Source organism: Acomys minous (genome assembly GCF_964271855.1).
Source record: "Acomys minous genome assembly, chromosome: 1".
In the NCBI taxonomy this organism is placed as follows: Eukaryota; Metazoa; Chordata; class Mammalia; order Rodentia; family Muridae; genus Acomys; species Acomys minous.
The window spans coordinates 184333381-184358847 of NC_140483.1; the positions used below are offsets into that span (position 1 = coordinate 184333381).

Consider the following 25467-nt stretch of genomic DNA (forward strand, 5'->3'; position numbering starts at 1 on the left):
CCCTCACCCAGCTGCCCTCTGCTCCCCACCCTCACCCAGCTGCCCCTCTGCTCCCTACCCTCACCCAGCTGCCCCTCTGCTCCCCACCCTCACCCAGCTGCCCCTCTGCTCCCTACCCTCACCCAGCTGCCCCTCTGCTCCCCACCCTCACCCAGCTGCCCCTCTGCTCCCCACCCTCACCCAGCTGCCCCTCTGCTCCCTACCCTCACCCAGCTGCCCCTCTGCTCCCTACCCTCACCCAGCTGCCCCTCTGCTCCCCACCCTCACCCAGCTGCCCCTCTGCTCCCTACCCTCACCCCAGCTGCCCCTCTGCTCCCCACCCTCACCCAGCTGCCCCTCTGCTCCCCACCCTCACCCAGCTGCCCCTCTGCTCCCTACCCTCACCCCAGCTGCCCCTCTGCTCCCCACCCTCACCCAGCTGCCCCTCTGCTCCCCACCCTCACCCAGCTGCCCCTCTGCTCCCTACCCTCACCCCAGCTGCCCCTCTGCTCCCCACCCTCACCCAGCTGCCCCTCTGCTCCCTACCCTCACCCCAGCTGCCCCTCTGCTCCCCACCCTCACCCAGCTGCCCCTCTGCTCCCCACCCTCACCCAGCTGCCCCTCTGCTCCCTACCCTCACCCAGCTGCCCCTCTGCTCCCTACCCTCACCCAGCTGCCCCTCTGCTCCCCACCCTCACCCAGCTGCCCCTCTGCTCCCTACCCTCACCCAGCTGCCCCTCTGCTCCCTACCCTCACCCAGCTGCCCCTCTGCTCCCTACCCTCACCCAGCTGCCCCTCTGCTCCCTACCCTCACCCAGCTGCCCCTCTGCTCCCTACCCTCACCCAGCTGCCCCTCTGCTCCCTACCCTCACCCAGCTGCCCCTCTGCTCCCTACCCTCACCCAGCTGCCCCTCTGCTCCCTACCCTCACCCAGCTGCCCCTCTGCTCCCTACCCTCACCCAGCTGCCCCTCTGCTCCCTACCCTCACCCAGCTGCCCCTCTGCTCCCTACCCTCACCCAGCTGCCCCTCTGCTCCCTACCCTCACCCAGCTGCCCCTCTGCTCCCTACCCTCACCCAGCTGCCCCTCTGCTCCCCACCCTCACCCAGCTGCCCCTCTGCTCCCCACCCTCACCCAGCTGCCCCTCTGCTCCCTACCCTCACCCAGCTGCCCCTCTGCTCCCTACCCTCACCCAGCTGCCCCTCTGCTCCCTACCCTCACCCAGCTGCCCCTCTGCTCCCCACCCTCACCCAGCTGCCCCTCTGCTCCCTACCCTCACCCAGCTGCCCCTCTGCTCCCTACCCTCACCCAGCTGCCCCTCTGCTCCCTACCCTCACCCAGCTGCCCCTCTGCTCCCTACCCTCACCCAGCTGCCCCTCTGCTCCCTACCCTCACCCAGCTGCCCCTCTGCTCCCTACCCTCACACAGCTGCCCCTCTGTGATTCTCATTTTCTTCCAGTTCTCCCTCAGGGTTAGTTATTTTCAGCGCGCGCGCGTGCGCGCGCGCACACACACACACACACACACACAGACACACACAGACACACACAGACACACAGACACACAGACACACAGACACACAGACACACACACAGACACACACGCGCACACACACACACACACACACACACACACAGCTATTTCTGCCTGAGCTAATGAGGAAAGCAACTCAGCATAGCTCGCTGGGCCCCGGGACTCTGGTTGGAGTCCACACGGCTTGGGCATGCAGGCTTGTGAGTGAGTGATGGCCTGTGCAGACTCTGAGCGCAGCCCACCCTTCTCTCGCTCATTCTTCTCATCCAGCAACATCGCCTAAACTGTTTCCAGTGACTCTTAAAGCTGCATGGTCCTGTTTCAGAGCGGAGGGGAGATATTTCTCGCCACTGGCTGGCTAAAAGGCAAGGCAATGGAAACACCATTTCCTGCCCTCTTCTCACTCTGTAAGAAGCAATAGGGAGCAGGCCCCAGGCTGTAAGTGGCTGGGTCTAGTATCTTCAGGTTTTTTCATATAAAGAGCTTATTTTCTGGCCTCATTTTAGAAAAAAAAAAGGCAAGAATTAGCTGGCAAAGAATACTCCATAATTGGAGAGAAAATAATTACGGGGGCTTTTCTGCCCTGTGATAACTAACCGGGACCATTGCCAGTTCCTACAGCACTGTCCACACCCACTGCTGTTCAAAACCAAGTAGTGCTCCAGGGCCTTGAAGGAGGCATCCAAATGTTCTCTGTGACACACTGCATTGCCAGCTACTTCACATGCTGGCTTTCGATTGATTTCATGTCTTTTTGGTACAGAATCCCAGAGCAGTGAGACATTATATGTATTTGGAGACATGAGTGGCTGCTGCAGGTGTCAGATATGTGTGTGGACCCTGCAAATAAACTTACTGCTAGGTCAGCTAAGGGCTCTTTGAGGAAGTGGACCAAGTCTACATGGACAATAAATTCTGATAAGGTCCTAATAATAATAATAACAACAACAACAACAACAACAACAACAACAGTTGCTATTATTATTACTTATTTTAAATTTCATCTACCTGACTCTCTCCTCTGGTCTGTGAGTGGTCGCGTGGATGATGGATGTATAGAAGCATAGGTGAATGATAGATAAATAGATGGGTTGACCTCTTCTGTTTATTATTGGAGATTGGCAGAATATAATTGATTGCATACACAGAGCTATCGGAGCTCATGAACTCGGATGAATTGAAATGCCACTCTTCACTGCTGAGTGGCCAACCTGACCCCGAGTCCTGTAGCTCCCTCCTGTTGTGTGTAAATCTGTTATTATGTAACTGTTTGAGATTTTTCAGTAGCATTCTACGTCCTGTAGGGAATGAGACCTGTGACAGTGTGTAGGAAATGAGTCATGTGGCATGCATGCCCTACTGTAGCCTAGATGTTCTCTCAGCTTCCTCTCTCACTCCCTGCCATTGCCCCAGCTTTTCTCACCTCTGTCCTTTCGCTTATGTTTTGGCCTGCAGTGTTAGCTTTTATTTAGTTGACTGTCACCTTTGCCCTCTTCCTTTTTATATAAGTAGGCTTATGTGATCATAATAGCATTGACAGAAGTAAGATTGCATGCCCCCTTTTCTCGTAGTTTGGCAGCACTTTCCACTCAAGCACTAGGAGCCTCCAGGGTTTGTGTGTTGTGTTGCTTTCTATCAGTGTGTGTAAGAGCCTGCTTTCGTGATCAACCTCAGATGCCAGAACCCCAGCATACTCAAGTCCCTTATATAAAGTATCACAGTATTTTCCCAGAAACCCACACAACTTTTATTATAAAATATCTGTATATTACTTTTAGTTCCCAATAAAGCATAAAAAGCAATACAGAAATCATTGGTATAATTTTATAGGGAATAATTATAAGGAAGAAGTCCATGCATGTTAAGTGTTTGGTAAAGACAGTGGGGTTTTTTTTCCCAAACATTTCCCCTTGGGGTTAGCTAGATCCATGGTTTGAGCTATGAATATGGAGGATGGGTAGGTGTGCTGTAAGTGGTATAACGCCATGGTCTGCATGGTCCCACATGGCCTTTCAGCATAGCTTCCTTTAGGCAGCAAGATGGAGAATGAATGAAGAAGGGATTTGCCTTCTTCTAGGGCCTGCAGCTTACTAAAAAACACATGTGTGGCCTCTGTCCTTGTCTCCTGGCATGGAGACCCTAAAACACTTGTATTTCCAGATTGCTAAGTGAGCCCAGATAATCCTTTATTCTAGTATGTGGTAACTGCTCCGATTTTGTCTTACAGAACTCCTTAATCACCTGGGCTGCCATGGGTGATAGGAGCGCTGCTTATTTTACTGCGGCTGCATAGCGTGGCCTTCTGGGCCGTTTAGAATGGGGGCTGCTCTCCTGAAAGCCCAACATGGTTAGATCTTCGAACTTTCATCTGTAGCCCCACTCCCTCCCTCCTATCTTTCTGGAAGCATAGAAGCTATAGATATTGTGTTAATTCATCATACTACATGAGGAGGGCACCCCAACCCCAGAAAATCCCTACTAGAGGCAGTTTGCGAAGCTTTCGGGGTGAGGAATGCACCATGGCCGGAGGAAGTCTCCTGGAGTGGGAAGGAGCGCTCTCTGCCACCTCTCCACCAGCTCCCTCATTTGTACCCTTTAAAACAACCAGTGAAATGTAAGCCAAGCAGAGTCCTGTGAGCCGATATTGCAAATGAGGAGAACCAAGGAGAACATTTTGGAAACTGATGGCAGAAGGGTGGAGGGCCACCGCTATCTTGTGACATCTGAATGGCATTGATCTCAAAGGATTGCACACTTCACCTATGGGCTCTTCCTGTCCTGCCTGTAAGAACTTTAGAATTGTTATGGAGGGAGGGAGGGAGGGAGGGAGGGAGGGAGAGAGAGAGAGAGAGAGAGAGAGAGAGAGAGAGAGAGAGAGAGAGGGAATTTCTATGAGAATACTCCTTACAATTTGGTGTCAAAACATTATGTGTAGTGAGATTATGCTTCTTTAGGAGCCATGAATACATCAACTTCCCTGGCCCTGCAGCCCCCCTTCCTCCTGTGACCCCAGCTCTGTAGAGCTGATAGTAACAGCAGTGGCCACAGTGGCCTGGCAGCTGTCACGGCAGTGGGCAGTGGATCAGGGTCAGTGTTGTAGTTCTCCATTGAGTCGGGAAGAAGTTCAGGCTGAGAATACTTTTGAACCTAGAGTTCTCTTACTTCAAAGCCCATCACCGGGGCTGCAATCCTGTCCTGTCGAGTGGTAATTGTTTCATTATGGGGTTCTCTTTCCTACTAGATTCTGAGTGCCTTGTGAAAAATGACTTCTCGCTATGCGTCCTTGGAGCTCAGCAGGGGGAGGGGAAGAGCCCAGAATCAGTAAGCATCTTTGGACGTCTGAACTGGCACTCCTGACATTGTTGGTTGCCATTCCGCTGTGCATCACAGGGTACTGAGCACCATTTCCTGCTGCTCTTCCTCCAGTTCCAATAAAACAAACAAACAAAAACTAATAAAATAAAATAAATGGCTTTAGATGATGCCAACTGTTCCCTGGAAGGTGAACTCTCCCCAAAAGGATGGTTAAAATTCAGCAAAGGCCGCGCCTCATGCAGGTGTGCTCACATTCCCCACTGGTGGACACTTCTGACCCTGGTGGGCTGCTGCGCATCACTCAGTGTTGTATCTTCCTGGCCTATGTTTCTCTGGAGCAGAGCGCTGGCCCATGCTGCTCACAGGTAGTACACCCCCATGGCTGCTGTGGTCCTAGTAAGCCACGCCTTCCCAGGAAGTACCCAGGAGAGGCCAGAGGCAACTCCACTGGTTCACGGGATGAGCTGTGTGGTTTGGAGCTACCTGGTGAAGTCTTACCATTTTCACCACATGTCTTGGCAGGGCATGGCTACCTTCTGTTTCCTGTTCTCCCCTGCCTCCGACTCTGTTTACTTCCGTCTGTGCCACGACTCATGGCCTTTCTTTGAGACCCACCCCTAATTAGAGCTGACTTTCAGCTGTTACCCTCTGTCTCTGAATAATGAAGCAGGCTTGCACTGCCCATCCTCTGTGTCCAGTCTTGTGTCACATCCTTCGGAGCTTCATCCTAATAGTGTCCCCGTCCCACAACTCGGGAGAGAAGATTAGGCATAAGGGTTTTGCTGTTCTTTTGTCTCAAGTACCTTATGCTTTAATTTGTGCTATGGGTGAAGACGTCTTCCATGTCTACATCTATTTCTCCCTAGAGATTCAACTAGAAGGGAAAATGTGTGCCAGAGATAAATCTGCTTTCTCGTTGATGACTGACTGCTTACCCCAGAGACAAGCAATCTCTGACATTGGAGTCTTTGCTAGGTACACAACTAACACTGTTTCACATCAACTGTGCTCAGGCACAGCAGATGCAGATGGCTGTCAACCATGTTCAGGTGAGACCTTTCCTCAGTGGGCTGCCGTGTCCAGCTGCCAGGGGGAAGTGATCAGTGATTGGGCAACAGGGTCGATATCAGAGGCAGCCCCTACTCCCCACACTGTGGGATTCCATGGAGACTGAGCTGTTTATCTACTGTGTCTGCGCAGGGTCTAGGTCCTCTCCATGCATGGTCCTTGGTTGGCGCGTCAGTCTCTGTAGGTCCCCTGGGCCCAGGTTTGTTGGCTCTGTTGTTCTCCTTGTGGAGCCCCTGTCCCCTTCAAGCCCTTCTATCCCCAACTCCCTGCCACTTATAAGTGAGTATATGCCATGCGTGTTTTTCCGGGTCTGGGTTACCTTACTCAGGATGATCTTTTCTAGTTCCATCCATTTGCCTGCAAATTCCAACATTTCTGTGTTTTTAATAGATGAGTACTATTCTATTGTCTAAATGTACCACAATTTCTTTATCCATTCTTTGGTGGTTCTAGGTTGTTTCTAGATTTTGGCTATTAAAACAAACAAACAAACAAACTCCTAGGAACAGAGTTGAGCAAATGTCCTGGTTGTATGGTGTAACATATTTTGGCCCAGAGTTGGGAGAGCTGGGTCTTAAGGTATCATTATTACAAATTTTCTGAGAAAGCGCCAGATTGATTTCCAAAGCATTTATACAAGTGTATTACTCCCACCAGCAATGGAGCAGTGTTCTGCTTTCTCCACATCCTCGCCAGCATGTGCCGTTATGGAGTCTTGTGATCCTAGCCGTTCTGATAGCAATGCGATGGAAGCTCAGAGCGTGGGAGATCTTTCCAACTTCTGGTAGCTTCTTCAATCTCTTTCTTCAGAGACTTGAAGTTTTTTTCATACAAATCTTTCACTTGATTGGTTAAAGTTGCATCAAGGTATTTTATGGGTTTTGGTTTTTTGTGGCTATTGTAAAGGATATTGTTTCTCTAGTTTCTTTCTCAGCCCATTTGTCTTTTGTATACAGGAGGGCTACTGATTTTTTTTTGAGTTGATTTTTGTATCCAGCCACTTTGCTGAAGGTGTTTATCAGCTGCAAGAGTTCCTTGGTAGAATTGTTATTGTCACTTATATATACTATCATGTCATCCGGGAATAATGACAGTTTGACTTCTTCCTTTCCAATTTGTATCCCCTTGATCTCTTCTAGTTGTCTTATTGCTAGGATTTCAGATGTTAGCTTGAAGAGATAAGGAGAGGGCAGACAGCCTTGCCTTGTCCCTGATGTCAGTGGGATTGATTTGAGTTTCTCTCCATTTATTTGATGTTGGCTATTGGCTTGCTGTATATTGCCTTTATTGTGTTTAAGGTATGTGCCTTGTATTTCTGATCTCTCCAAGACATTTATTTAACATGATTAGGTGCCATATTTTGTCAAATGCCTTTTCTGTATCTAAGGAGATGATCATGTGGGGTTTTTTCCTTTCAGTTTGTTTATATGATGGATTACATTGATAGATTTCTATATATGGAACCACCTCTGCATGCCTGGGATGAAGCCTACTTGGTCATGGTGAATGATAGTTTTGATGTGTCTTAGATTTGGTTTGTGAGTATTTTACTGAGTATTTTTGCATCAGTGTTCATGAGGGAAATTGATCTGAAATTCTCTTTCTTTGTTGGGTCTTTGTGTCGTTTAGGTATAAAGGTGACTGTGGCTTCATAGAATGAGTTTGGTAATGATCCTTCTGTTTCTGTTTTGTGGAATAGTTTGAGGACTATTGGTATTAGCTCTTCTTTGAAGATCTCGTAGAATTCTGCACTGGATCGATCTTGTCCGGGGCTTTTTTGTTGTTGTTGTTGTTGTTGTTGTTGTTGTTGTTGGGAGACTTTTGATGACTGCTTCTATTTCCTTAGGGGATATAGGACTATTTAAATTGTTTACCTGATCTTGATTCAACTTTGGTAAGTGGAATTTAACAAGAAATTGTCTATATCATTAAGATTTTCAATTTGTGGCATATAGGCTTCTGAAGTAAAACCTAATGGTTCTTTGGATTTCCTCAATATCTGCGGATATGTCTCTCTTTTTTGTTTCTAATTTTGCTGACTTGGATGCTCTCCCTTTGCCTTTTAGTTAGTTTAGCTAAGGGTTTGACTGTCTTGTTGATTTGCACAAAGAACCAGCTCTTGGTTTCATTGATTCTTTAAATTGTTTTGTTTCTAATTTATTGATTTCAGGCCCGAGTTTTACTTTTTCCAGCCTTCTACACCTCTTGGGTGTGTCTGCTTCTTTTTTTTTTTTCCCTAGGGTTTTTAGGTGTTCCATTAAGTTGCTTGTTTGGTATGTCTCCACTGTCTTTATGAAGGCACTTAGTGCTGAGCTTTCGTCTTAGCACTGCTTTCATTATGTCCCAAAAATTTGGATGTTTTATGCCTTTATTTTCATTGAATTCTAGGAAGTTTTTAATTTCTTTATTATTTCATCCCTGACCCAGTTGTCATTGAGTAGAACATTGTTCAGTTTCCAGGTGTGTGTAGGCTTTTTATTATTTTTATTGTTGTTGAAGTTCAGCTTTAGTCCATGATGGTCTGAAAAGATGCAAGGGGTTATTTCGATCTTCTTATATCTGTTGAGGCTTTCTTTATGACCAAGTATATGGTCAATTTTGGAGAAGGTTCTGTGAGGTGCTGAGAAGAAGGTGTATTCTTTTGTGTTTGGGTAAAAAGTTCTATAGATGTCTGTTAGATCCCTTCAGTTCATGACATTTGTTAGTTTCGTTATTTCTCCATTTAGTTTCTGTCTTGATGATCTGTCCATTGGTGAGAGTGGGGTGTTGAAGTCTTCCACTATTAATGTGTAATTTAAGCTTTAGTAATGTTTCTTTTATGTATGTGAGTACCCTTGTACTCGGGGCATAGATGTTCAAAATCAAGATGTCATTTGGTGGAAATTTTTTTCAATGAATGTTCCTTCCTAATCTCTTTTTATTAATTTTTGTTGAAAGTCTATTTTATTACCATATTTTCCCAGCATGTAAGAGGACTTTTTAACCCTGAAAAATCTCTGCCAAAATCGGGGGTCTTATATGCTGAGTACTTACTTGCTTTCCCTTGCTTCATATGTCTGGCGCATATAGTGGGGTGTGCCACAGCACTCTGTGTGTGTGTAAGTGTGTGTGTGTGTGTGTGTGGGGAGTATAAAGCAGGGAAGAGCAAGCTGCACACATCTTCCTGTACTTAGAGGAGGAAAATGTGAGCGTGGATTGGCTCTCCACCAGAACCTACCCGTTCGACTAAGAGCACTGCAAGTCCTTCAGGTTGAGTTAGGCTGGCACTGGCTGTGTTTCCTCCTGCAGATAGACACATGCCTGAGTCTGCTGCGCAGGGTGTGTGCTGCAAGTAGGGTAGTTCTATTCATTTAGTGTTTTGATTATTATGTGGCAGGAGGATTTTCTTTTCTGTCTACTCTATTTGATGTTTTATAGACCTCTTGCATGTTTTGTTTTGCTTTCTTGTTTGTTTGTTTTTGGTCTCTTGCATGTTTATAGGTATCTTTTTTTTAACTGGGGATTTTTTTTTTCTACTATTTTGTTGAAAATATTTTCTGGGCCGTGAAGCCAGGCATCTTCTCTTTCCTCTATTCCTCTTATTCTTAGGTTTCATCTTTTCATGATATCCTTGATTTCTTGGATGTTTTGTGTCAGATATTTTTTAGCCTTAACATTTCCTTAGACAGATCTATCAATTTCTTCCATTATGTCTTCTACACCTGAGATTATTTTCTCCATCTCTTATATTCTGTTGGTGATGCTCACTTCTGCAGTTTGTGTTTTCGTCCCTAAGTCTCCCTCTCCAGGATTTCCTGAGTTTGTGCTTTCATCACTGTCTCCATTTCCATCTTCAGGTCTTGAACCATTTTATTTATTTCCTTCATGTTTATTTACATTTTCATCTATTTCTTTATATAATTGTTAAATTCCTTTACCTATTTGTATTTTCCTGAAATTCTAACAGTGATTTATTCATTTCCTTTCTAAAGGCCTCAAACTGTTTGCTTGTACCTTCTTATATTTCTTTAATGATTTTCTTTATTTCTTCCATTATCATTTTCATAAGTATAGATTCAGTGTCATTTTCTTATGTTTCAGTTGTGTTAGGGGGATTCAGGGCTGCTTGTTATAGGATAACTGGGTTCTGAAGATGCCATGTTGCTCTGGGGTTTGTTGATTGTGTTTTTACTCTGGCCTTTAGCCATCTGATTGTCTGTGGTGTTGGCTGGTAGATCCTGATGCTCCCTGGAGTTCTGGGGGTGAGGTGAGAAGAGCCTTAGCCAGGAATCTGGATGGTTCAGAAGGTACCTCTTGGATTGGCTGGTGGTTCTCAGGGGCTTGTGGGGTGGGGCTATCCTCAGCTGTATGATCCTGGGGGCAGAGTGGGTTCCTTAGGAGTCTGGGGACTCTCCTCTCAGGAAGGGAAGTACCAGAGTTAGCTGCCTTGTTACTGGCTTTTTTTCTTCGAGGTTAATGAGTCCCACTGACCAGCCACTGTGCTCAGTCAGTATGCTTAGACACTGTGCTCCTTGCTTTGGAAAGCCCACGGTTGTATCTGTCTGCTCGGATATGAGGAGATGTCCATTCCTCCTCGGGAAGGGTTAAGGCTGCAGTGTCCTGAAAGTCATTTCCACTTGGCAGTGTGGGCACCTGATGTTAGAGCTGCCTGTCCCCCTACCAGAAGGTAAGCACTTCAGTGGCACGTCTCAAGTTGGGACTGCTAGATGAGTTATCCGGAAAGTTTCCACAGCATGGTGGTGATAGTGGGTACCTGAGGGACAAGCTACATGTCCCCAACACAGAAGCTAACCACTTCCCGGGAGGGTGTGAGGTTTGGGCCCCAAACTGTAGTATCTGGAAAGTGTCTGCTCAGTAACTTTGGGCACACAACTTCCAGAGAAGGTACACTGAAGTGATTCTGTAACCTGTTCAGATGCAGGCACTCCAGAAGAGGGCATTTGGCTGCACATGTGAATGTCAATAATTTCTCTCGGTGACTATTATGGGGTATATGTTTTCATCAAAATGTCCTGTTTTGTGGTTTTATCATGCTAGAGGAGCAGAAGACTGGACAGAGCTAACCCTGCTCTGTGTGATGGGCTCTGTGTGATGGGTTCTGTGTGATGTGATGGTGAGTAGTCTCAGGAGGAAGACTTACTCCTACCTCTACTTACTCTCTGCCCCAGAGAGGAATACTGGGTTCTGCAAGTGATCCATGGATGTGGAAATTTTCCATAAAGCTTGATGTGTGGATTTTTGGAGAGGTCTCTAGTAACTGTGTTTCTAGGTTCACATGAGAGTTTAAATGTGGCAAGTTAAAAAAGAGAAGCTGTGACTATTATTAATAATAATAGTGGCTGTTTTGTAGGACATGTCTGGGGCAGTGACAATGCTGTATGATCCTTTCCAATAATATTTTTATTCCTTACAATGTGGTGTTAAGTTTAGTGTCACTGTCCCCATATTAAATGCTAGAGATTGGAGAGGTTGAGAGTTGCCTAGGCTCTGCCGGATAGTAAGTGGCCAGTCTGGAGCTGTGGGACCACCCTTTCTACTCAGCATCCAACATAGTTTTGAGATGGGAGACAGTTGCTCTGGGGACCTTATGATTGAGCAGCTGAAGCAAGAGCCAGTTTTAAGGTTTAGGCACATCAGATACAGTTTTATGTTATGTTATGTTATGTTATGTTATATTATGTTATATTTTTTAAGAGTTTCATACATGTACTATATTTGCATCATTTCCACCTCTCCCCTATCTAACTAACTCTTCCATCTACTCCCTCTCAAACCTATCCTTATTTGATCATTATTGTGTGTGTGTGTATATATATATACGTATATATATATATACACACACACACACAAGTATATGTGTATGTGCATATGAATAGCCATACAGGCATATATGAGTTCATTTAGTAGTACTAGTATGTACACATGTTTAGGGCTGACCACTTAGGATTGTATCATCTATCAGGGAGTTTATCCTGGGAAAACCGATTCTCACTCTCAGCAGACATTGGTTTCCTAAAGCTCTTAATCTAGGGGTAGGGCCCTGTGAGATCACCCCATTGACATTGGCATGCCAACTGGAATTTTCATTCCCTAAGTCTTGTTTGGGAAACCATATTATTAAGATTTCATGGGTGCTTCCCTGCCATGACTGGAAGACACTGTTTTACAGCAGCTGTTCTAGTCCTCTGGTTCTTAGAACCTTTCAGTTCCCTTTCATGGTTTTCCCAGAACCTTAGGTGTAAATTCTGTGTTGTGATGTACCACCTGGGGTTGGCGTTCCACTGTCAGCTGCTGTCTGCATGTTGCCCACTTGTGGCTCTCTCTAACAGTTCCCATCTGTTGCAAAAGTAAGTTTTAATAAAGGGTGAGAATAATACTTGTCCATATTAGGATAAATGTTTAGAATATTTTTTTTTTTTTAGAAATTACATTGATTTAGGGAAATGGCAACAGTAGGTTCTCCTAGGGTTTGGGGCCTCTCTACCCACAAGCAGTTATCAGCCATGAATTTCCTCCTCTTGTTGGTTACCCACCAGATACCAGTGTCATTGTTGCATTACTGGGAATATCTTACCAGGCTGGACATTGGTGTGGCTCCAAGACTTTTCCTCTGTGGACAGATATCAGTCGCTTCTCTCCCGTGGAAGCTTGCATAGCCCTTTGAGAAACGATGATAGTGCTCAGAGAGGAGGCGTCTAGGTTGGTTCCAGATACATTCCGTGAAGTCTGGATGTCGGCCAAGGCAATGACAATAGCGTGTATTATTTAGGGAACCTTTTGATCTCTCCTACCAACAACTCAATGAAAGGTTTTCCATGCTCCACACTAGGACTTTTGTTAGGTAGGCTATGTGTTTTGGGGGAAGCATTACCAGCTCATGTATCATAACTACATTTACTATCTCTCTGTCTCTGTCTGTCTGTCTGTCTGTCTGTCTGTCTGTCTGTCTGTCTCTCTCTCTCTCTCTCTCTCTCTCTCTCTCTCTCTCTCTCTCTCTCTCTCTCTTTCTCTCTCTCTCTCTCTGTGTGTGTGTGTGCATTTTAAAAGTAAGCTTATATAATATGTTTCTCTATGGCTTCTCCGAACACCTCTAGAGTTATTTATCTTTCTTTTTCTCTGTTGCCCTCTGGAGTTAAAGTCCCCCACGTATTTCCCATTTCCCCTTTCACATCACCTGTGCCCTACTATTCCCCTCTGTGAAGAAATTGCCAGTTTTAATGTATAGGCACATCACTATATATTTTTTAAAGTAACCAACATTAGTTTTTCTTTGCTTCTGATTTAGAAAGTTTTTCAGTGTCAGATAATTATAGTGATAACATTTATAAATACTCTCTGAAAGCTAAAGTCATCCTGATATCTCCTTTTTACACACACACACACACACACACACACACACACACAATCATCAAAACAAACAAAATGACAACAAAACCAAAACCAACCAACAACCAAATAAGAAAACCCAAACCTGTGGGATGTGTTATAGTGGATGCCAAGTCAAGTCTTGTGTGTATATTTGGTACCTATCAGACCTATCAGCTAATTGCTTAAATTATAACTTTTCAACACTAAGAATTGTTTATTAATTATACTATACTACAAGGAGGCTTATTCTACTTGACTGGGATCAGATTTGGACATGAACTTATTTTGCCATAGAGATAATTATCTTTTACTTCACATTAAGATTCACATATTGAGTCACTTATATGATCCCAAAGAGCACTGCAGTAATCCTACCTCCTCAATACAAGTTCAAGGTAAATGAGGTCATTCTCTGTCCCCAGCATGATTCACGTAGCCATGCATCCATGACTCTGTTGGTAAAGTTTATAGTACTAAGTAGCTGGTGACGTTTTAATATTTATTCTTAATCTGTTTCTTCCTCTGGTCCCCTCACAGTTCTTGAGAGCCTAAGTGCCTTTGTCCTTTTTGTCCATTTCACTCCATGAGCATCTGTGTGTCATGATGTTGCATACAGCATCTCAGTTTAGTCATGGTGATTTTTGGGCTCATCTTCTCTTCTCACAGACTGAGAGGTAGATCTCATCTCTGTGCAAAAGATACCCTGTGAAGATTTTGTATTTCATAGTCATCCGATAGATTTGGCAAGTTGTTCAGATTGACAAATGGGCTTTTGAAGGATATGTGCATTTTTATATAAAGGCCATAAGTTAGGCTCTGTCTGTGGATTAGGAAATCTCAGAAATATTTTCTTCAGATTAGTTCTTTGGGTGAAATGGAAGAGGTTAGCAGTAGGTGATGTGAACCATAGAATCTTGGAGCCAGAATAATGAACTACTAATAAAAAAAACCTATAAATCATCTGTGTTACCCAGCCCCATCTCTTCAAGAAAATGATGCTTTTCTTTTTATTAGAAAACCACATAGAAGGTCAGCAAGACGGCCCAGCAATTAACGATGCATCAGCCGCGGGGACTTATATGGTGGGAGGAGAGAATGCACTCCTGCTAGTGTTCTCTCGCTGTTCCATGTACAGCGCTGTACTACATGCACGCGCACGCGCACACATGCAAATGCACACATACACTCACTGCAATAAAAAGGTGTTCCTAGAGAACCTGCCATCTTCTCTTGTACAAAGTCATTGTTGCCCAGTTCTATCAGCAGCTTCCCCCAGAATCCACCTGCCTTATAATAATTTGTGCTCATGGGTTTCATAAAAGTGAAAAAAGAACCTATATGTTTCAACTAAAAAACTCTTTGCTTCCTGTAGTTGCTTCTTCCATTACCCCACATCCTTCTCTTCCCCAGACAAAATCCTCCCTTGTACCTCATATTTCACTTTGCTCTTGATTTTTGGCTCATTGAACACTATTCTCTCACCTTACTGATCTTTGCCTAAAGTAACTTGCTGGGTATGACACCAATGCTAGGTATACATGAGATGCAAGGCTTATACCTTTAAACCCAGTCAGTGTAGCTGCCTTGTGGGTCACAGGAATGCCACAAGCCCACGTAATAGGTCATGGAACCTTTAAAACCTGCCACCAACCATTCACATCTTGGTTTCTCTAGTTGCCTAATTTATGAGATGGCTTGTTTGTTATTAATGGCTTTACAAGGTTCAAAAGAAACACAAATGGTGCACAAGAGAAATGAGTGAGTTTTGGTCCATGCATTTTCCCCTCAGATCTGGTTTGTAAATAAGCCTTAAGTGTAGTCTTAATTACAAAAGCACATGGCAGCCCTAGGTGAAATTATAAGAGAAGTGTGGCACATAGCAAGTGCTCCTTCACCTTTTCATATGGCTTCCTACTTAAGGGGCCCCACAAGGTCCTTCTTGTTGGTTATTGGAAAGATACGGAGCACGCAGCCTCCTCTCTAGCTAAGTGTTTTTTATTTACACTTGAGCAGACACTCTGATTGTTCTTTGTTGGTGGTTTTGTTTCTTTTTAAAATGAGTCATCTCAGAAGGCAGCATGCATTAATAGGAGGTCAACTGTGAGCCCCGGCTCAACATGTAGAGCAGACTGCTGCACAGGAATGAAGTGGCTATTTATATATGCAGCGGTAGTTAACGAAGACCTCAAGGATAACTGGAAAATTCCACGGACATGTAGCATCTCTTCTCCAGCTTCAGGAGACTCCCGAGATGCTGAACACATTGCCTGGACCTCAGGGATGCAGTGTAGAGGAGGAGACAGCGTGGCCACTTCGTAGTAAGGAAGGGCTGATGACATTAAGCAGTGGTAGCACAGAGGGACGGGCCAGCCAGTCCTGGATCAAATTCCAAAGCAATTAAGAACCGAAGGTGATAAGATTTACCAAGATTCATATTTCGGATATTTGCCATATACATGGGTATTAAGATTAAGAGTTTGTGTCTGGTTAAATTTTGATGTGTGATGTTTATTTGTGTGTTTTTAAATACTAAAGTTTATTTAAAAACACTTAAAAAGATTTACCAAGATTGTCAGAAGGTCCAGGTGTTTCTGGTGTGTACAGCAGGTCCATGGTAGCCCAGGTGTTTCTGGTGTGCACAGCAGGACATGGTAGCCCAGGTGTTTCTGGTGTGCACAGCAGGACATGGTAGCCCAGGTGTTTCTGGTGTGCACAGCAGGACATGGTAGCCCAGGTGTTTCTGGTGTGTACAGCAGGTCCATGGTAGCCCAGGCGTTTCTGGTATGTACACCAGGGACATGGTAGCCCTGTTTTCAGGGGCCATTCAGAATGGTAGGCATTTAAGACAGAGCAGAAAGCCGTGTCTGGCTTAGTACTGGTATCAGGCATGTGCACCAGATGCGTGGTTTTGCCTTTCCATTTCTTCCCCCTGATACTTCTTTACTAATGTCCCTAGAATTCCCAGAAAATCATCATCCTGGCCTTCTGAGCTCCTTTAGCACTTTGTATGCATCCATATGAGAAACCTCCTTACACTGACTTTTCTTTGTTTTGTGTCTTGTTATATAGTCCAGGCTGACATGGAACTGAGCGTCCTCCTCCTCTGCCACCTGAGGCCTGAGCTTGTGCACATGCACCAGAATACTTGACTTTGCATTGCCTCTGTGTTTCCTTTCATGTGCTCTCTCCCCTGTTCTTCTGAACTATTTAGGTAGAAAACACTACATCTGCAGTGTTGAGCTGTGTGCCCACAGAAGCATGTCTAGGAATCGCCGGGTAGAATAGAACATTCTGTGCAGGTGCTTCAGTTGTTCCCCGTGGATGTCTTACGTTGTCAGTGTGAGTGTGTAAACCGCCTCCCCGACCCCCGCCTGTGAAGTAGTTCACCAGCTGTGCTGATAGTGTGGTCCTGGGGACCTTTGCATAGTCGCTAAGGACTGAGACGTGAAAACCCAGTGAGTGCAAATACAATTCCTCTCGTATTAGCCAACCTCAGGTGTTCTCACCCCATGACTGACTGCCCAGTGCCGAGGTCAGAGGGGTAATGCCAGCTTGTTCTGTGTTTGAATGGCTTGATCACAGAATTGACTGTGTTTTTGCCATTAGTGAGAGGTTTGCCTGTACCTTTCTTCTGAACAACTAGCAGTTTTTCCTAGTTTCTGGAACTTTGCAGACTTAGCTTCAAGGCCAATTTATATCAAAGCCAATTTACATATATTTATATGTAAGTTTTCTCTTACATTTTGATTTCTCTTTTAAAAAATGTTTAATTCATTTCCTCCATTTCTTAAAGACAAGACATTGCACTGACTATAAGTCTTTGAATGAATCACCAAATAGGATGTAAAGCTGATTTTTTTCCAGTTTCATCTCTATCATAGATTCTCTGTACAGAATAGTAGAACAGAGTGCTTAATGCTAGGTACTCTTGTGAAGACAGTGCTAAAACAGTGCTTAATGCTAAGTGCTCCTGTGAAGACAGTTCCAGCCTTCCGAGAAAAGGCTGTACTGATTAGGTTCAGGGACGTAAGAAGGCCCACCCTGAAAATGTCTGACACCATTCTCTGCTCTTATACCCAGACTGCATAAAACAGACAAAGCTAAATGCCAGCACTGGAAGTTCTTAGCTCCCCGAGTGCCTGCTGCCAGGATGGACTTTATCCTTGAACTGTGAGCTAAAATCAGCCCTTTCTCCCTTAAGTCGCCTTTGTTACAGTATTTTACCACAGAAACAGGAAAAGTACTAAGCCAAATGAAGATATACTACCTATTTAGCATACAAATATGCTTAAAAGACGTGCGTAGATATTTATTATAGACACGGGAGAGAGGGAGGACAGAAGGAAACCGTGTCTTGTCCCTCCTCTCTGTATGGCCAAGGACTGCTGGGAAGGCTGGCACCATGACATGTGGCTTGAGCCGGGCTGTGCTATCTTGCTTTCAGCATTTGCACAGGCAGCTTTTCTGTTTGGACCCCTCACCGTGCCCCAGTGCACCTCACCCCCTCATGGTCTTTTCCCCGTCAGAGTCCTCCCTTTTGCTCCTGGCACTTCCTTCCTTCCTTTAAGCATTTTTTTTGAAAAGGATTTATTTTATTCTCTGCATGTGAGTGTTTTGCTAGCTATGTAGGTAAGTACGTTGTATGCGTGCCTGATGTGCACAGAGGCCCGAAAATGGTGCTGTGGCCCCAGGACCTGGGGTTATGGATCATTGCGAGCTGTAACCCGGGACCTGGGGTTATGTATGGATCATTGCGAGCTGCCGCATCAGTGTTGGGAGCCAAACCTGGAGGGGCAGAGAGTGCTCTTACCTGCAAGCCCACCTCGCACAGAACTCTGAAAATAAATACTCATTTCTTTGTTTCTTTGTTCTTTCTTTCTTAATTAAAACAAAGTTGGATTTAATAAAGATAGTTGATCATGAGCTTAAGCACGAGGGTTGAGAAAAACAAAGGTGCACAGAAGAGTGCGGGCCGCGCCTAAGAGCACTGGTGTAGGCTTCTCGCCTTCCACGGAGCATCTCCTTGCTGTCCCAGGCTACGGTGCGTGTCTCCTTCCCAGCACCTTACGTTTTACCAGAATGCATTTCTGCTAGAGATGGTTTCCGTCAGCCCGAGACAGCTTATGTTCCGTTTATTAGGAAAAACAGGAGGCTGGGTAGTAAGGCTCAGCAGCAAAGCAGTTGTCTGGAACATTCAAGGCCTAGGGCTCAATCCCCAGTAAGTGTGAACATTTACATGGACAAAAGAGACAGAGGAGGGAAACAAAGGAATCAAATAGTACATCAAAATTATGGCTCAGTTCTTTTTGTTTCATGTGTCTTGTTTTGTTCTTGCAGTGCCTTGTAACTTTTCCTGGATGAGCCTGAATGAACATGCACTTGATATGATTACATGTGTGTGTGTTTGTGTGTGTGTGTGTATGTGTTTGTGTGCATGTGTGTTTGTGTGTATGTGTGTGTTTGTGTGTATGTATGTGTATGTGTGTGTATGTGCATGTGTGTGTTTGTATGTATATGTGTGTGTTTGTATGTATGTGTGTTTGTGTGTATGTGTGTGTGTGTATGTGTATGTGTACACGCATGCATATTGATCAGAGAATATCCTGTACAAACTGGTTTTCTCCTTCAGGCTGTAGATTCCAGGCATGGACCTTGGGGTCACTAGGCTTGGCCGTGAGCACCTTTATCCACTGATCCATCTCAAGAGTCAACCAGTTGATCAGAGCAAGGTCTCAACTTCTGCCCTGTTCCTTCCTGATGAATTCAAGTGAGCTGCTCCACCTTGCTGAGCCTCGGAGTCCTTTCTGTCACAGAGGGCTGTGGTGCTGACTTCTCCAGGGCACAGTGAGCTTTAGTAGCCTTCACAAACAGACTGTGCACAGTGCCTTACACAGGGATTCTGCCCTTCTTTGCCTGTCCCCTGATTTTCACAGTACCCAAATTAGTATCATTTTCTTTTCTTTTCTTTTTTCTTTCTTTCTTTCTTTTTTTTTTTTTTTTTTTTTTTTTTGAGACAACCGCAAATCCATAAACCCAAGAACTTCACCCAGGTTTTGGAATATTTTGGTAACAGCTTTTGATCTTTTGTTCTTGACAGTGAACTGTCTTTTTTCTGAGAGCATGGGAAAACTACCTCGGCTTATTTATTCAGGTCTTTCATGTTGTCGTAGCCACATTTGAGCTGTTACCAGCAAGTCTAAGTGAAAAGGCAACTGAACATTGTCCTGCACTTGGCCTGTCAGAAGCCTGTCAGCAAGTGATGATGAGGTGCAGAGCCAGCAGTCACCAGTCTGAGTTCTCACAGCTCTCTAACAGAAGTAGCTGCAATTGGTGCAGTGGCGTTTCTCGAGAAAGAAGCCCCTCTGTGTCTTTGCTGATGTGGTCAGTGGTCCAACCGGTGTCATTATATCTCCCCTTGAGCGATATCTTCAGGGCTGCTAATACAGCCTTTTGTACGCCTTGAAAATCAGAGCCGTCACCAGAGGCCTCAGCCAGGAATATGGTGGTAATTTATCCCTCTCCCTAACTCTCATTACTCTGTTGTTCACTGCCTTACTCAACTGAGACTCTCCAGGTTGTACTTTCCCTAAGCAGAGAACAAAAGGTTTCCCTTGAGAATGGGGCCTGGCAGTGTCAGCGCAGCGAACTGTGCATAAGTTATGCAGCACTGTGCCTGGCTTCCCTTTCATAGGCTTGCTGGAGAAATTCCCAAGAATGACCAGGGCCCTGGAGCTGGGCTTGCTTATTCTCCTGAGGTTGCCTTGCTCTGGGTCAGTCAGGAGAGCAAGCCGTTCCCAGTCTTTATGCTGAGGCTACTTCAGGTTCAACAACAAGTACAAGTGTATTCGGCCTTTGTTTCTGAGTTTCTACTTGTCTAGGAAAACACAGCGAATAATTATGGCAAGTGCCTGCCGTTAAGCTACGTTTCTATGCTTTTTTTTTTAACCCTCCAACTAAAGGAGTATGGCTGGGCTGTCCTTTCTGCTTTCTCAGTGAACCTTACTTTCATGAGACCAGCACACTACCTACTGCACTAACTAGGTTCCTCTCCATGAACCCTTTAAAAACTTTGCTGTCTTTGAGAATGTCATACAATGGATTGATCATATTTGCTCTCAACCCCTCCCCCTCACTCCTCTCAGCTCTCCCTCCACCTGCAGAGCCAACCGAACTTTGTTTCTTTTTAAAAATAAAACTTGTAGTGTCCATGATGTGCTGCCCACATATTCCTGGATGTGGGACTCTAGAGTATTATTGACCTACCAGAGGCCACAACCCTAAAGAGAAAACTGACTCTCCTGCTCCCCAGAAGCCACGTTGTCCACAGTAGCCCTCCACTCTCTGTGCTAGAAGGCTGACTGGCTTCATCGTTTTCAGGCGACACAGGTGATATGAGCTCGGGAGCACAGTGCTCCTGTCTGTCCAGGAGACTGTTCACTGTAGTCTTCCCTAGCCTCTAGTCCTCCCCCCTCCCCCCCACCCTCTCTCCCCCTCCCTCTCCCCCTCCCTCTCTCCCTTTTGTCCTATGTGTAATTAATACTCCATTGACACTTGCTCTCTGCCCTTTGACCAGTTGTGAGTTCTGTACTGTCTACTATTGTCCACTGCACAGGAAACTTCTCTGATGAGGTCGGAGGCGACACTGCTCTTTGGGTAGAAAGATAGGAATGTGGCGGGACATTTGTTGGGCTGTCCGGTTGCAGAATAACAGCAGGAGGTTCATGCCTGGGGCCCATAAGCTTTCCAACCTTGATTAACCTTACTCTTTGTCATTGTTGTTTGGTGTTTTGTTGGTTTCTTTACTGTATGTGTGCATATGTTGTTTGGTTGTTTTACTTTGATTTGATGGAAGTCTCACAAAACAAATCTTCAGTATACAGCCTGCAGCCAGAACTCTGGGATATGGACTGAGAAGCAGCTACTGGGCTGACTTGCAAGGTCACAGGTCTTTACTTAATCTGTTTCTGGTCAAGATGCAATTACCTTTTTGTTGTTGTTTTTGTTTTTCAAGACAGGGTTTCTCTGTGTAGCCTTGGCTGTCCTGGACACACTCTTTAGACCAGACTGGCCTCAAACTCACAGCAATCTGCCTGTCTCTGCCTCCCGAGTGCTGGGATTAAAGGCGTGTGCCACCACGCCTGGCTAACCCTTAATGAGTCTTGCTCCCTGCTCTCTTTGAGGATTCCCTACTGTCATCTTTTTTCAGGGTCTAGGAGATGCTTTATAGTCCCTCTCCCAGACCTTATGGACTTCCCAGGAGGGCTCTTGTGTCATGGTTTCCACCAGGGGCTGCTGGCTGCCTTCTTGGGTTTTTCGGAGCTTATTTCTACACCTCTTTGAAGGTCTGTGCCACAGGAGGCCCAGCTGCCTCTGGCTCCCCTGCTCCTGTTTTTGCCGACACATGAGTGGCTGTGATTTCCAAGGAGCCATGCTCTGTGGTCCAGCTGCAGCGCCCTGTAGACAATGAGGAAGAAGCTGTTCTCCGCTAGCTGTTCCCCTCTCAGAATATCACTGATAGCTGTTACCTTAGGGCAGAGAGTGAAGCTCAGCTTCAATTCTTCAACTCTTGTTCTTTCTTGCTTCATTTTGAATTTTTATCTTGAAGTAATGTTGCATGACCTGCAGTGTGAATGATCGTTTTTCTCCCTTTTAATAAAATAATGTGATAACACTCTTCATCTGTCTTCTGTCACTAAAACATCCCAAATATGGCTCATATGTATTTTTGAATGTAAAAATTAAATTTGTTGCATATTATGTAGACTTTTGTAAGCGTGGCCTGTGTTTTCTATTTCTTTGTACTGCCATTGTTTGAATTTTTAAAATACATATATTCTCTTGGCTTTAGTAATAAAGTAAGGAGCCATTCTTCTGGAGTCTGAAGTGCTTGGCAGTGGCCTTTTCAGTGAATGCTAGACTTTCTAGTATAACCATATGAACTTATAAATTTTATTGGAGAGGTGATTTAAACTATTAACTCAATTGCTCAAATACTAATAACTCCATTAAAGTTTTCTAGTGTTTGTCTTAGTAAATTTTGTTTTTCTGCCAAATTGTACATTCATCTAAATTTCCACAGCTCTGTAGTGTAGCCCCTGTTATCCTCTGGCCTTTTTTTTTTCTGGCAGTGTTTGCCTTCTCCATGGATATAGCTCATGTTTTCATCTGTGATATTGGTTATTCTTATTTCTCGTGCTTCCTGACCAGGTTTTCACATTGACTCATGAGTATTCATCCCCACTTCATTTTGCTCTTTCAGTTTCATCTATTACTGCTTTTCATGATTTTCCAAGTATTCTGACTAGGTTGTTAATTTTCAGGCCTTTCCCCCAAAGAAACCCTTTTGTTAAATACCACTTACACCATCCAATGCCTGCATATAAATGTTTTCCCCTTCCTCCTGAACAAATATGTAGAACTGAGTTTGTTCATTATATTCATGCCCTTTAATTCTTCTGTAAGGCAATTGTAACTATTCTTGTGATTTATGTATTTCTCCGGATGCTGAAAGTACAATAACATATTTCAGCATAGTTGTCTGTGTTTTTTCATTTCTATTATCTATTATTTTCATGTATTTTGTAAATGTGTTGGGTGCACATGTATGTGAAGGTGCCTGTGTGTATTGGTATGTATGTGTATGTGTGTAAAGACCCGTGCACGATTCTAGGTCCACCCTCCTTACCCCATTTACCACCAAGATATGTGTGCCACTACTGCACACTTAGGGTGAGTATGAGTTATCTATTGTTTACCACCAAGATATGTGTGCCACTACTGCACACTTAGGGTGAGTGTGAGTTATCTATTGTTTACCACCAAGATATGTGTGCTGTTACTGCACACTTAGGGTGAGTGTGTGTGGTGGCTGTGGGTGTGGTTCACAGGCATCATCGTGGATTGCTGGCTGCTTCTCTCCTTTGGAGGCCTGCATGATGCTTCCTGGTACCATGAAAGCTAGTCATCTGGAGGAGACATTCAGACCAGTTCCAGCTCAGGGGTCTGTGAGCCCTATGTCTGACGTGCATGGTGTCTTCAGCAGTAGGGACCCACACTCTGCATTTGGGGATAATCCATACGGAACAGCAATAGGCTATATGTTTTAGGGAATCTCTCAAGACATACCTGATCAATAACTCAAAGAGGCTTCTGGTGTGTGGTGTCGAGGTTTTTGTTATGTGGTCTTTGGCTATGGAGGGAGCACTGTCAGCCCTGCGGTGTTTTGTTCCAGCAACACAGACTAAGACATGCCCCTTAATTAATCTTTGACTTTGAGCCTTTATGTAAAATTTTGTTCCAAACCTTCCCTTGGGGTTTTTCTTGTAATATAGCATGCCTGTTGTGCTTCCAGAAAACTCCATATTACAAATGTTGTTTATATCGTCATCTGTTTAAACTAAATATTCTCTCATCTATGTGTGGATACACACATACATAAGTGTTTGTGTTTAAGCACATACAAGTAAACATGCACACATGTAAGTGCATACATGGAGAAGGAAAGATGATGTGAACAGCATGAATGTTTATCAGTTACCTGATTCTTCTGCTTCTCTTATCTGTGCTGACACAGCTACTCTGAACCAGTGGGTAAATTCTGTGTTTTCTCAAACGTTGTCCTCAGAAAGCATGTGTGACCCTTGCATGTTGAAAATGTTTCTCTTTTCCCTTGACAGCTAAATAATACTTTGTCTGGGTGTAAGATTCTCGGATTAGCCCTTCTTAGTGATCTGTACTTTAGTCCCATGTTTTCTTCACTGCAGGGTTGTAGATGTAACTTCTTCAGCTTGCTTGGGTCCTTTGGTTTTGTAAGCAACTTAGTGTTTCCGTCTGGAAGCATGTATAATTTTGTGTTTGCTCTTGAAATTCAAGTATTTCCTGGACTTAATGAGGGCTTATAATCTGCAGTGTTATGTTTCACTTTGACACAGTATATGAAGAGCCCAGTACTTCATGCATTTGCTTATAGTATATTCCTCATCTCGTCTGTTATTTTTTTTTTCTAGCTCTTAAAAATCCCCTCTGTGAGTCCTGTGTTTCTCACGTTAGGACCCTTGCTGTGCCCCTGCCTTTGCTATTCCTTTCTTCATGCCTTTCCTCCTTCCTATGAGACATTCCCTTCACCTGCTAACCCAAGGCCATTGAGTTGGCTTGCACCCATGCCAGTGGTGGCTTGTCTGTAGAAAACTTACTATTTACTATTATCATCACTAGTACTTGTGTGTGTGTGTGTTTTGGAAGGGACATGCATTTGACACAGCTCATATATGTAACCTAAAGGACTACTTACTTGTTTGTATCACTTCTCTTTTTCTACCTTTGTGGGTTCTGGGAATCACAGTCAAGGTGTCAGATTTACGTAGCAGGTGCCTTTACCTGCCGAGCCATCATGCCAGTCTGGAAAATTTAAGCTTTAAATTAAAAAAAAAAAAATTAATGACTTTATTTTCTTCTAAGAAAAATTTTCCAATATTTTCCTCCTCATCTCTTGTGGTTTACATCATTAATGTGTTTTCCAAATAGTTTCATGATTTTCATGATTTCTTCTTCAATGAGATCTGCCTCTTCTGGATGTTCTAGATGTCTTCTGTCAGGAGACCTTGTGTCTTATACCGTGCCCAACTATAGCACTGTGTTTTCTCTTGTGTTGCATTGTGTTATTTTGATATACTAATGGATCCATGTCTTTGATACTTGTATACATTTTAGAGTGCTTTAACATAAAAACTCCATATGAAAGATACAGAACTCCTGTCTTGACATTTTGGCTGACTGTGAGGAAACTGGCCAGCAGTTAGAGGCCTTAGAGGGCAAGTTGCCCAGTAAAATACTTTGGGGGTTGTCAAAGCCTTGATTTTAGTAGAAGCTTCTGGGCAAGGCGCACTATTTATTCTGCCATTAGTACATTGTCTTTTTTCACTGATAAGATAAAATTCCTGTCTTTCTTCTAAAGAGTCACTCAGAGCCTGTGACCTCAGGTACACTCTTCAAAGGCTGATTTTGCTGCAGCAGGGACATCCCAGTAATCTATCAATGGATTCTAAAGAGATCCAAATGAAACAGGCCAGCTGTGCATGGTAGCTCATGTTTATAATCCTAGTATGCAGGAGGCTGAGGACCAAAATGGCCATGAGTTTCAGGCTGGCCAAGTGGGATAGAGAGACAGAAATACACACACACACACACACACACACACACACACACA

General features: G+C 44.5%; 1 protein-coding gene across 7 annotated transcripts in view; it reads left to right on the forward strand.

The window, feature by feature from the left end:
* The window catches only part of FGGY (FGGY carbohydrate kinase domain containing), a 375878-nt gene that overhangs the window by 102073 nt on the left and 248338 nt on the right, over positions 1 to 25467 (forward strand). The gene's annotated exons all lie outside the window — the stretch shown is intronic.